Source organism: Etheostoma cragini, chromosome 13 (assembly GCF_013103735.1).
Source record: "Etheostoma cragini isolate CJK2018 chromosome 13, CSU_Ecrag_1.0, whole genome shotgun sequence".
NCBI lineage: Eukaryota > Metazoa > Chordata > Actinopteri > Perciformes > Percidae > Etheostoma > Etheostoma cragini.
The window spans coordinates 7,189,585-7,201,306 of NC_048419.1; positions in this window are offsets into that span (position 1 = coordinate 7,189,585).

Consider the following 11,722-nt stretch of genomic DNA (forward strand, 5'->3'; position numbering starts at 1 on the left):
AAGGAGAGGCGTCCGCCAGTATCCCCGACTCGCGCATGTTAGCGAGGGCCCTCCATCGCTGCTTGCAGCTTTAATTTGGTATTGCTATTATAAATATTCTAGTACAAACAGGGAAATACTAAAACATGAATTTGTTCACTTTTGTATGCATTGCGTAGTATATTGTGTAGATTGTAATGTATTAATAACTGCTGCAGATTGTTTTCAGCCTAGGAAGTTAGGAGAATGAGGAACAGCTGAGTAATCATGAGAGGTTAAGAGGAAATGAACAACACTTAGATTTGGCTAAAGCTTCTCACTCAGGATGTTGGTCAGATTCACACAACCACTCAAGGTTACATGTTAACATGCACACACACTACACAAACATTTACGAATACAGCAACACTTTACAATAACAAATAGTAACACAATGTGAGTAGTTATGAGGTACTAAATGAGGAAGGAATGAGGAACTAACCGCTAGGGAACCATTAGTTAAAGAGTACTCCTAATCAAATGTATTAGAGTAACTAATGATTAGTTAATGATTAGCTAATTGAGAAACAAGTGAGGCTCAAATCATGAACAACTTATACGACTCTTTACAACTTAAAAAGTCCTTCCCTAATAATTCTTATTGGAAGACTGTAGGGAACAGACTAGGAGAGGCATGAATATCTGTGAATCCATTACACTGACCACTCAAGTTTGAAAGTCGAAATATTTTTTGAGTTTTTACCCCCTCCATGTCAAATACAAGATTTTGCAAATAAAACTCGAGATCTCGCAAAAGTGTTTGTCCCAGTACATGTTTTTTTTTTATTATAATTTTTTTCTCTCTGTGTCAGAGTCAAGATCTCGTAAAAAGAACTCGAGATGTTTCAAAAGAAAGTAAAGATTACGCAAAAGTGTTTGTGTAACAGTGATATTTTGACTACATTGATGACATGGGTTAAAAGAGATTTTAAAATGTGCAAGTTAAAATTAATAAGTTAAAATACTGTGATTCATTGCACTGCTTGGTTAAAATATGGTTTATCATTCTATTGAGTTAAAATACTCTGTGATCAGTAGATCTGTAATCATTTGCTCTGACCTTTTCATATACATTGGTATTTAAAGATAAACAGGATGAAGGCACAATTTGTGTTTAGGATGCTGTCTAGTATACCTATATGACCTTGGGAAAAATGCACTGAAAACTAATGTGGAAGTATTTCATAGTTTCCTTAAGTTTCCATTTGTTTCTGGTTTTAAGTACTGGTTGAGTTGCTAATCTGTGTTCGATTGCTAATGCCTTGTTCAGACTGTAGGGGAAAGTTTGGCTTACGCTCGTCCATTACAACTGTGGGTATGTCGGTACACGATCCGTTACCGATGCTAATTGTGTTTTACGAGGCTTCACAACACTGCACGATCCGTCCTGCACATGCGCAAGATTTGTTGAAAAAATCCTTGATTATGTGGCACATTTTCTTTAAAAATTCAATAGAATATCTGGGATATTTATGGGATGAAATTGCGGGCACCTGGAACAACTGCGGTTTAAGGAAAAAAGGAATGTGTTTTTCTTGTTTTGCAATTGCGTCACTTCATAACATTACCATGGCAACAGGGGAAATGGCTGCCTAGTGTAAAGTAAACACAACATTTTTCAACTTACTGTTAAGATATTTGTGACTTTAAGCAACAAAAATCATGCAAGCCCCGCATTATTTTGCATGGAAATCTGCAATTTTGTGCAGCAAAATAAATTGCCCCCCCGCGAAAAAATGCGGACTTTGGCTGATTTCAAACGATGCATGTTAATGTAACGTGTAACAATAAAATGAAACATGATTTGAGGCTTGTTAATGTGGTGCTGGAATATTCTTTTTACTGGCCTGGGCCCTGTATTTGTCTTGCAAATGTTTTATTTTTTATTTTTTTAAATGCTTTGACTTTCCCTCAGTCCAAAAGAATTCCCATTCCACATGTAATCAAATGTTAATGTAACAACTCCTTTATATTTTTGGATTGGCCACCACGTAAACACTTCGTTATTCATAGCCTGGCGTAAACAATAATTAAAAAATAAAAATGTTTTTAAAAGAAAGAGTACATGTTGATCACTTAATAATAATGTCACCTATGACTGGTACACAGATGTCAGTACACAGTTTTGGATCAGTGACAAGGGTTAATTTAAATAACTTTATTAAAAACAACTACTAAAAAAAGTAGATTACATGTTGAGCACTTGTGAACTACAAAAAAGTCTGGCCTACAAAAAATGCTAATACATAATTTTACATATATATATATATATATTCTGTATATGCACCTCTGGTATTGACTTTTCGTATATGTACATACTGGCGATATAATTGTTCTTTGTTAATAAAAAGCTGTCCGTTGTGACGCTTGGCTGTCAAGTGTTCCGACGCATGCGTGGTACCAATAGTGCACGCATGCGTCGGAACACTTGACGTGTCCATTTGTAAACTTCTATTTACCCCTTTTACAGGGGCACAACATTTGGAGGCACCGCTGGGATTGTGTGCAGCTTGGTCCAGCATCAAAGGGATGTCCCCAGCCGTCACACATCCCTTTTACATAACCCATATATTAGTAACCGGAGGTGGATCAGCAACAGTGGGATTTCGATCGTCTTAGGGGCAGCTTGCATGTGATCTGAGGTATTTCTACATAGCAGGAGAACTGTTATTACTACCCTAAGGATTGAAAGAGACCACATCACTGCTAGTACCCACACCGTGCTTGAAAGATGGAGTCGACAGAGTTAGAGAAATTACAGCTTGAAGTAATAAGAGAGTTGTGCCTGCTGCCCAGGGAAAGTCTGGTGGAGATATGCAACTATCTAATCAGTGACAGAGGAGAGTTGGAGAATGTTACTGACAAAGGCCGGATTGCCCTCATCACACTAATTTCAAACCACATACAGAGAACAGATCTAGAAGAGCTTGAGGATAAAGGCATGTCTGAATTACTTCATCTCCATGACAAACTTTCTGAGCTCCAGACAGCTGGTAAAACTACCACACTAAAACAAGTAGATGAGCAACAGAATAAACAGAAGGAAGAGGAGGACAGAATATTGAGGGAAATTGAGGCCTTGCAACTCCAGTTGGCAAGCACACAGAAACAGAAGGAGAAAAAGGAGAAAAGAGAAATTAAAAGCATTGCCCCCACCAGTCAGCCACTACAGGGCGCGGTCCACAGTCCTGCACCTCACCTATGGCACAAAGACTTTAAGATTGCTGGCCAAATTGGTGAGCCCGGTCAGAAAGACAAGCTGACTTTTTCAAGCCTAGCACGACAAATTGAACATGGCTTAAGCAAGGGGTTCCCTGAACTTGAGATTGTAGATGCAGTGATTAGAGCGATATCCCCTGGCATGCAACTTCGAAGTTATTTAGAGGGCAAAGCCAGCTTGCCCTTACCCACATTGAGGCGTATACTACGTTGTCACTATCAAGAAAAAAGTGCAACCGAACTTTATAAGCAGCTGACGTCAGAGGTGCAGGGCATCAAAGAAACCCCGCAGAGTTTCCTTATTCGCACCTTTGATCTGAGGCAAAAAATCTTGTTTGCTTCGCAGGAAGCCGAATCATGTCTCAAATATGACCCTGGATTAGTGCAAAAAATGTTTCTTCACACTGTGTTAACTGGCCTCCAGAATGACAACATCAGGCGTGATCTTCAGCCTTATTTGGAGCAAGTGGACTTTTCTGATCGTGTGTGCGAATGAACCCAGCATGTGCCTATGAAACCGAGAGACAGAACAAGAAAAGAATGTCAGGACAACAGAAGCCTATTTCCACCCACTCAGTCCAGTCGAGCAATGCTCCTGCTGAAAAGACACCAACCCAACAAAATCCCAAAGTTTCCCCAGTTGTTCTTTCCCAGCTGGAGGAAATTAAATCTGAAATGGCTCTTTTGAAGGATCTCAAAGCTGAAGTATCTCAAATAAGGGAGTCCATGCAACCGCCCCAGCATATGCCTAGACAGCCATGGCCAGCAGGGGGAGCTGATGGTGCATCAGGACTGCAATTCTCAGGACAGCAGGTGCAGGATCGGTCACAACAAGGCTACTGGTTCACTTCGGATCCCAGACACCAAGGAGGAACTGCCCAGTATCAGCAAAGGTTTGCCCCAGAACGCAACTTCCCCCCAGCAAATCGTGGACAAAGGAGAAAATGTCTGGGCTGTCAGCAGAATGGAACCGGAGATTATTGCACACAATGTTACAAGTGTGGCAGCAGTGAGCACTTCCTGGCGGGCTGTCGAGCAAGGGAGCAGCAACAGTTTGCGGGTGAGACTTTAAATGGGGGAAGGTCACTCGCACGGGACGGGGAGTGACTGATAATGAAGGAAGGTCCCAGCAATGTGCACATTGTGGACAAAAAGGTGAGGGAGCAATCTTAAAGCAATGTGGATCTTGTAAGAAAGTGCTTTACTGCTCTAGGCCATGCCAAGTTGATAATTGGGATATACACAAAAGAGAATGTGGACCCCCCTCATGTATGACTATGAACAATAGCCCAAAAAGAGACAAAAGAGCTAAAAGAGCACCATTGGTTGGAGAGAAGCACATTGTTAATTGCTTCATCCAAGATAAAAGGGTTCAGGCTTTGTGGGACTCAGGCTCCCAAGTGACAATAATTGACGAGCTATGGAAGCTGAAGGTGAGCTAAGAAGCACACCTACCAGACCTAAGAATAAGAGACATTTTAGAAATTCTAGATATTACCCCAGATTTTGACATAAAGGCAGCAAATGGGGAAAGTATGCCATACACAGGCTGGGTTGAGGCAACTTTCAGATTAGCGTCAGGGGCTGCATCCAATATAGAAGTTATTGTCCCCATACTTGTAATGAAGGGTGGGCAGCTTATTCAACCAATCATTGGGTCTAATGTAATTAAGATCATTATAGACAGTGAACTGAAAAAGTCTAACATTAATGATCAGAAACAACTGAGCGGAACCGTAAGAGCAGCATTCCCAGGCCAAGCAAAGGCTTTTGTAGAACAGGTGACGGCTGTTGTAGGGCAAGTCACTAACAAGCAAGTGGATGAGTATGTCGTCAAGACAAAAAGGGAGAGGATCAACATACCTAAACACACTTCAGTCAGAGTTGAGTGCCATGTAAAAATGGCTTCCCCACAGGAAGATAAAACACTTTTCTTTGAGCCTGAGGTGAACCCCCGCTGGACTGAGGGACTCGAACTGTGTGACATGCTCCTAAAACTAAATAAGGGCCAAAAAAAAAACTCTATTATTATAAATGTCCAGAATCCCACTGATCATGAGATAGTGTTAGCAGGAAGGACTGTACTCGGGACTGTCCAGCAGGTTCAAGCAATCTACCCAATCGCCACGCTAGAGGGGCCCCGCCCTCCACCTCCCGCTACAACAAATCTCATTAGAGCGGAAAGGGATTAAACTACTGGGGAGATTTGGGATCCATCATTGGACCTGACCCATCTCAGTGAGCCAGAACAAGAGATTGTTCACAAGATGTTAAGAGAGGAGTGTGCTTCCTTTTCTAGAACAGATGATATTGGCTGCATCGAAAAACTGCAACTTAGGATCTCCCTGAAAGATACCAAGCCTGTAGCAAAATCATATATATCAGTGCCTAGACCTCTTTATCAGGAAATGAAGGCCTACTTGAATGACCTCATTGCACAGGGTTGGGTGGAGAAGTCTAACCCACCATATGCATCACCAGTCGTGTGTGTCCAGAAAAAAGATGGGAGCCTGCGACTGTGTAGCGACTTCCGTGAAGTGGACAAAAAGACGCTCCCTGACCGCCAGCCAATTCCCAGAGTGCAAGAGATAATGGATGGCCTAGGAGGAAACTCGTGGTTCTCTCTGTTGGATCAAGGGAAGGCATACCATCAGGGATTTATGGCGAAAGAGAGCAGACCCATAACTGCTTTTGTGACACCTTGGGGTCTCTATGAGTGGATAAGAATCCCCTTTGTCCTGATGAATGCCCCAGCTGCCTTTCAGCGCTGCATGGAAGACTGTTTGGAGGAACTAAGAGATAAAATCTGTATTCCATACTTGGATGACACCCTGGTCTTCAGTAGAACCTTTGATGATCATGTAGAGCATGTAAGGACAGTTCTACAGCGACTACAACAGCACGGGATAAAGTTGAAACCAAGTAAGTGTGGAGTTTTCAAGCGTGAGATCCGCTACTTGGGACGCGTTGTGTCTGCTGAGGGCAGCAGAATGGATCCAGCTGATACTATGGCTGTGAGGGCCTTAAAGGAAAAAAGGCCACAGACTGTAGGAGAATTGAGGACAGTCATGGGGCTACTGAGCTACTACCGACAGTACATCGGCGGCTGTGGCTCAGTGGTAGAGTGGTTGCCTGCCAATTGGAAGGTTTGTGGTTCGATCCCCGCCCCTGCAGTCATTGTCGAAGTGTCCTTGGGCAAGGCACTGAACCCCAAGTTGCCCCCGGTGCTGCGCATCGGAGTGTGAATGTGTGTGAATGTTTATCTGATGAGCAGGTGGCACCTTGTACGGCAGCCCCGGCCACAGTGTATGAATGTGTGTGAATGGTGAATGTTCCCTGTAGATGTAAAAGCGCTTTGAGCAGTTGTTAAGACTGGAAAAGCGCTATATAAATACAGCACATTTACATTTACATCAGGGACTTCTCTTGTATCGCCAGCCCTCTTTACGCCCTGATGGAGTTGGACCCTGGAGCGGATGAACAGAAAGGTCGTAGCTCAAGAACAAGGTAAGTAAAAGTAAAATACAAAGGAACACCTTCACACAAGTCGATCACATGGACTGACAAACATCAACATATATTGGAGCGATTGATTGTATGTCTGGTTGAGCCTCCAATACTTGGATTCCCGGACTTCAACAAATCATTCATTTTACATACAGATGCTTCACAGCAAGGCCTAGGTGCAGTGCTATATCAAGAGCAGGAGGGTAAACTTTGTGTAATAGCCTATGCATCTCGCACACTGACCAAAGCAGAAAACAACTACCATCTTCATTCAGGAAAACTTGAATTTCTGGCTTTGAAGTGGTCCGTTACCGAGCGATTCAGAGACTACCTCATCAGCTCATCTTGCACTGTCTATACGGACAACAACCCACTTACCTATGTGTTATCAACAGCAAAGCTCAATGTGACAGGACATCGGTGGGTTGCCGAGTTAGCCGACTTTGACCTTACAATCAAATATCGTCCAGGCAGAGAGAATTGTGATGCTGACGGCCTTTCGAGAATCCCCTGTGACATTGAAAATATGATGGCAGAATGCTCAGAGGAAATGTCCTCCCCATGCTGTGCAAACAACAGTACAAGCTGCAGAGATTACTGTCTCACACACGGTGTGGCCCATGCTGGCAACTGAATGTGCGGAATCAAATGAGAACATGCCTATACCCCTTTCGAGAGCAGCAATCTGTCAAGCTCAGAGAGATGACAAAGACATTGGCCCAGTTCTCGCCTGCAAACAGTCAAATGAGAGGCCTGCAGGGCAGCAGTTTAAATCCTTCAGCGCACGGAGTAGGTGTCTCCTCCGTGACTGGGAGAAGCTCAGCTTTGATGCGGATGGAATACTTCACCGTAAGACAGTAACCAGGACACAACTTGTCTTACCTAACATATACAAATCAACAGTTTTGAGACAACTGCACAATGAAATGGGACACCAAGGTGTGGAACGCACAACATCACTTGTTCGAGATCGCTTTTTCTGGCCAAATATGCAAAAAGAGATAAACCACTATGTCAAAGACGTACTTGTCTTAAACAGAAAAGGCCTTGCAGAGAAACAAAAGCTCCACTCACACCAATTCTCACCACTCAGCCATTTGAGCTGGTATCCATTGACTTTTTGCACTTGGACTAACCTAGACTTTTTTACTTGGTGTAAAGGCGGATATGAGTACATATTGTTAATAGTAGATCATTATACACGTTTTGCACAAGCCTATCCCACCACATCAAAACCTGCCAAAATGGTTGCTGATAAGATCTTTAATGATTATGCTCTGAAGTTTGGCTTCCCTCTCAGGATTCATCATGACCAGGGAGGGGAATTTGAAAATCAGTAGTTTGCGCAGCTGAAGAAAATCTGTGGGGTGATGTGGTCAAGAACAACACCGTACCATCCCCAAGGCAACGGGCAGGTGGAGCGGCTAAACAGAACAATACTGCAAATGCTGAGAACACTTACTCAAAGACAGAAATCAGATTGGCGAGAGTCGTTGCCAAAACTCATATATGCATATAACAGCACTCGATGTGAAGTCACAGGTTTCTCACCCTTCTACCTCCTCTTTGGAAGGTCTCCTAGGCTACCTGTGGACTTGCTGTTTGGTTTGACCCCTGAGACTGGAACTACTGATCAAAAGGAGTATATGAGAAAGTGGAAAGAACAGATGCAGGAGGCATATGAGATCACGCAAAAAAATGTGCTGAGAGAAGTAAGAGAAACCATGACTGCAAAGTGAGGAGTTCAGTATGACACGAGGGTGACCGTGTTCTCGTCAGGAATATTACACCTAGAGGTGGAACAGGAAAGCTCAGAAACCACTGGGAAGATTGCCTTCACAAAGTTATCCGTCAAGTGGGAAAAGACATGCCCATCTATGAAGTAATACCAGAGCAAGGCAAGGCAAGAGGACGTAGGATTTTACATCGTAACCTCTTGTTGCCATGTGATCACCTGCCTCTGGAAAATCAATTGAAACCAGCAAAAGCAAAGAGACAAATCAAGAGCAGGGGACAACCAAATCCAGAAACGGACGAGGATGGTAGCGATGATGATGATGGCTATGGGTACTATCTGCTCAGAGCCCAGCCTTCCCCCAAGAACCAACGGCATGTGAACACAGACAGGGAAGATGCTGATAGAGAAGTTACGCAGCTCTCACAGGATGCCAAGTCTCAGCAATGGGATGTTCCCCAGCTGGAGCAGGACAGTGGAGAGACATTGATAGAATGGGACTCATCGGAACAACAGGAGATGATTGTTCAAGAGGAAACTCTTCTGGAAAGGACACCAGGAGTGCAGTCGCCTGTTCCGAGTGAAGACAGCAGTGGAGGGGAACGAAATCAGCAACCAGTAAGAGAGAGGCGACCTCAAAGAGTCTTCACATATAATCAGCTGGGCAATCCTGGTTGTTATAGTACTGGATTCTTAAGTGACACCATGTACTGGGGCCCACCGGCACCCTATGGAGCCATGAAAGCAACAGGTGCATGGATGACTCCGGTACAGCAATTTGACTACCAGCCTGTGGTTGTACCGGGCTACTGACTGAGAAACACACTTGCATAAACACACATATTTCATACATTCTCAAAAATAGACTGTTGGAGAGTATTCACACACATTTTACATATGGGGATTGACTGTCGGACATGTTGAATACATACATTTTCATTCATGTTATCCTCTTTGATGTAAATGTGCTGTATTTATATAGCGCTTTTCCAGTCTTAACAACTGCTCAAAGCGCTTTTTACATCTACAGGGAACATTCACCATTCACACACATTCATACACTGTGGCCGGGGCTGCCGTACAAGGTGCCACCTGCTCATCAGATAAACATTCACACACATTCACACTCCGATGCACAGCACCGGGGGCAACTTGGGGTTCAGTGTCTTGCCCAAGGACACTTCGACAATGACTGCAGGGGCGGGGATCGAACCACCAACCTTCCTATTGGCAGGCAACTGCTCTACCACTGAGCCACAGCCGCCCAAATTGATGGACAAACATTGTTAAGATACACGCTACACAAAACCTTGGACTTTTAGATAAGCTTGGTGCTCGTTTACGAACTGTTGCAAAAGTGATGTGATTACATCATTTTCACTGTAGAACTGTTTTGAATATTATTTACTCGTCGGGATGTCAAGGACGACATCCGTTTGAAGGGGAGTGTGTAACAGTGATATTTTGACTACATTGATGACATGGGTTAAAAGAGATTTTAAAATGTGCAAGTTAAAATTAATAAGTTAAAATACTGTGATTCATTGCACTGCTTGGTTAAAATATGGTTTATCATTCTATTGAGTTAAAATACTCTGTGATCAGTAGATCTGTAATCATTTGCTCTGACCTGTTCATATACATTGGAATTAAAATATAAACAGGATGAAGGCAAGGATGGGGCGGCTGTGGCTCAGCGGTAGAGCGGTTGCCTGTCAATCGGAAGGTTGGTGGTTTGATCCCCGCCCCTGCAGTCATTGTCGAAGTGTCCTTGGGAAAGGCACTGAACCCCGAGTAGCCCCCTGTGCTGCGCATCGGAGTGTGAATATGTGTGAATGTTTATCTGATGAGCAGGTGGCACCTTGTACGGCAGCCCCAGCCACAGTGTATGAATGTGTGTGAATGGTGAATGTTTCCTGTAGATGTAAAAGCGCTTTGAGCAGTTGTTAAGACTGGAAAAGCGCTATATAAATACAGCACATTTACAATTTGTGTTTAGGATGCTGTCTAGTATACCTATATGACCTTTGGAAAAATGCACTGAAAACTAATGTGGAAGTATTTCATAGTTTCCTTAAGTTTCCATTTGTTTCTAGTTTTAAGTACTGGTTGAGTTGTTAATCTGTGTTTGATTGCTAATGCCTTGTTCAGACTGTAGGGGAAAGTTTGGCTTACGCTTGTCCATTACAATTGGACTTGAACAAAGAAACATCGTGTCCATTTGTAAACTTCTATTTACCCCTTTTACAGGTAAGAACAAAGGTTGTAATATGTTTGATCAATGTATATGTGTTTTATTTTTGTTAGGAAGGAAGGCCGTAAAATATTGGTTACTGTGATAACACAAGAACGTGAATTCAGCGGATAACATGTAAACGTGTTGCTCTATTGTAGCCTGCAGGCTAACGCCGTCACGCGAAGCTAGGTGTAGCGTGGTACTTAATGAAACGCCATTCACGGACAATCGCCATTGTCCGTGTTAACTTGTTTTATATTGTTTGTATGAGAGTGTTATTACTACAGTTTGAGAATAGCAGTGTTAGAGTGTTAAGTGCAACTGGAGTAAAATTGTAAATGATTCTGTATTAATAATTAATGTATTGGATAATATCTCTTTTGTTACATACGTTGTAAACTTGCTGTTATGTTACTGAAAATACATTACAACATTGGACTTGAGCAAAGAAACATTGTGTCCATTTGTAAACTTCTATTTACCCCTTTTACAGGGGCACAACATTTGTCCCCAGTACATTATTTTTTTCCTCCACGTCACCTCCGGGGCTCCGTATCATTACAATGATTTCCTTGAGTTAAATAAAACTTCCAGACAGCAGGATTCATTCATATCATATTAATATTTACATTAATGATGATTTACATTTATGATTACATAGGCCAAAGACTGTGGACTTCATCACGTATACGTTGCTTAGCCTTTGCATGTTTGAAAACTGTTATTAGTGTTAAAGGCTAAAGAAATAAGTGATCAAAGAATTTAAATTTGTCGATCTAATGGCCCCAATACAATTAACAACAATTAATACGTTTATGTTTTGTTTCAAACATCAAAAATTGTTAAAATACCCCAGTGCTTGTCACCGATCCGTCCCAGCTGCTTGGCATTGTGGCATTACACGGAGCTGTAGAATAAAAGGATGCTACTTCTGTCCTGGTGTTACTAGATCTTAGTGCTGCATTTGATACCATTGATCATCATATCTTATTACAGAGATTGGAACA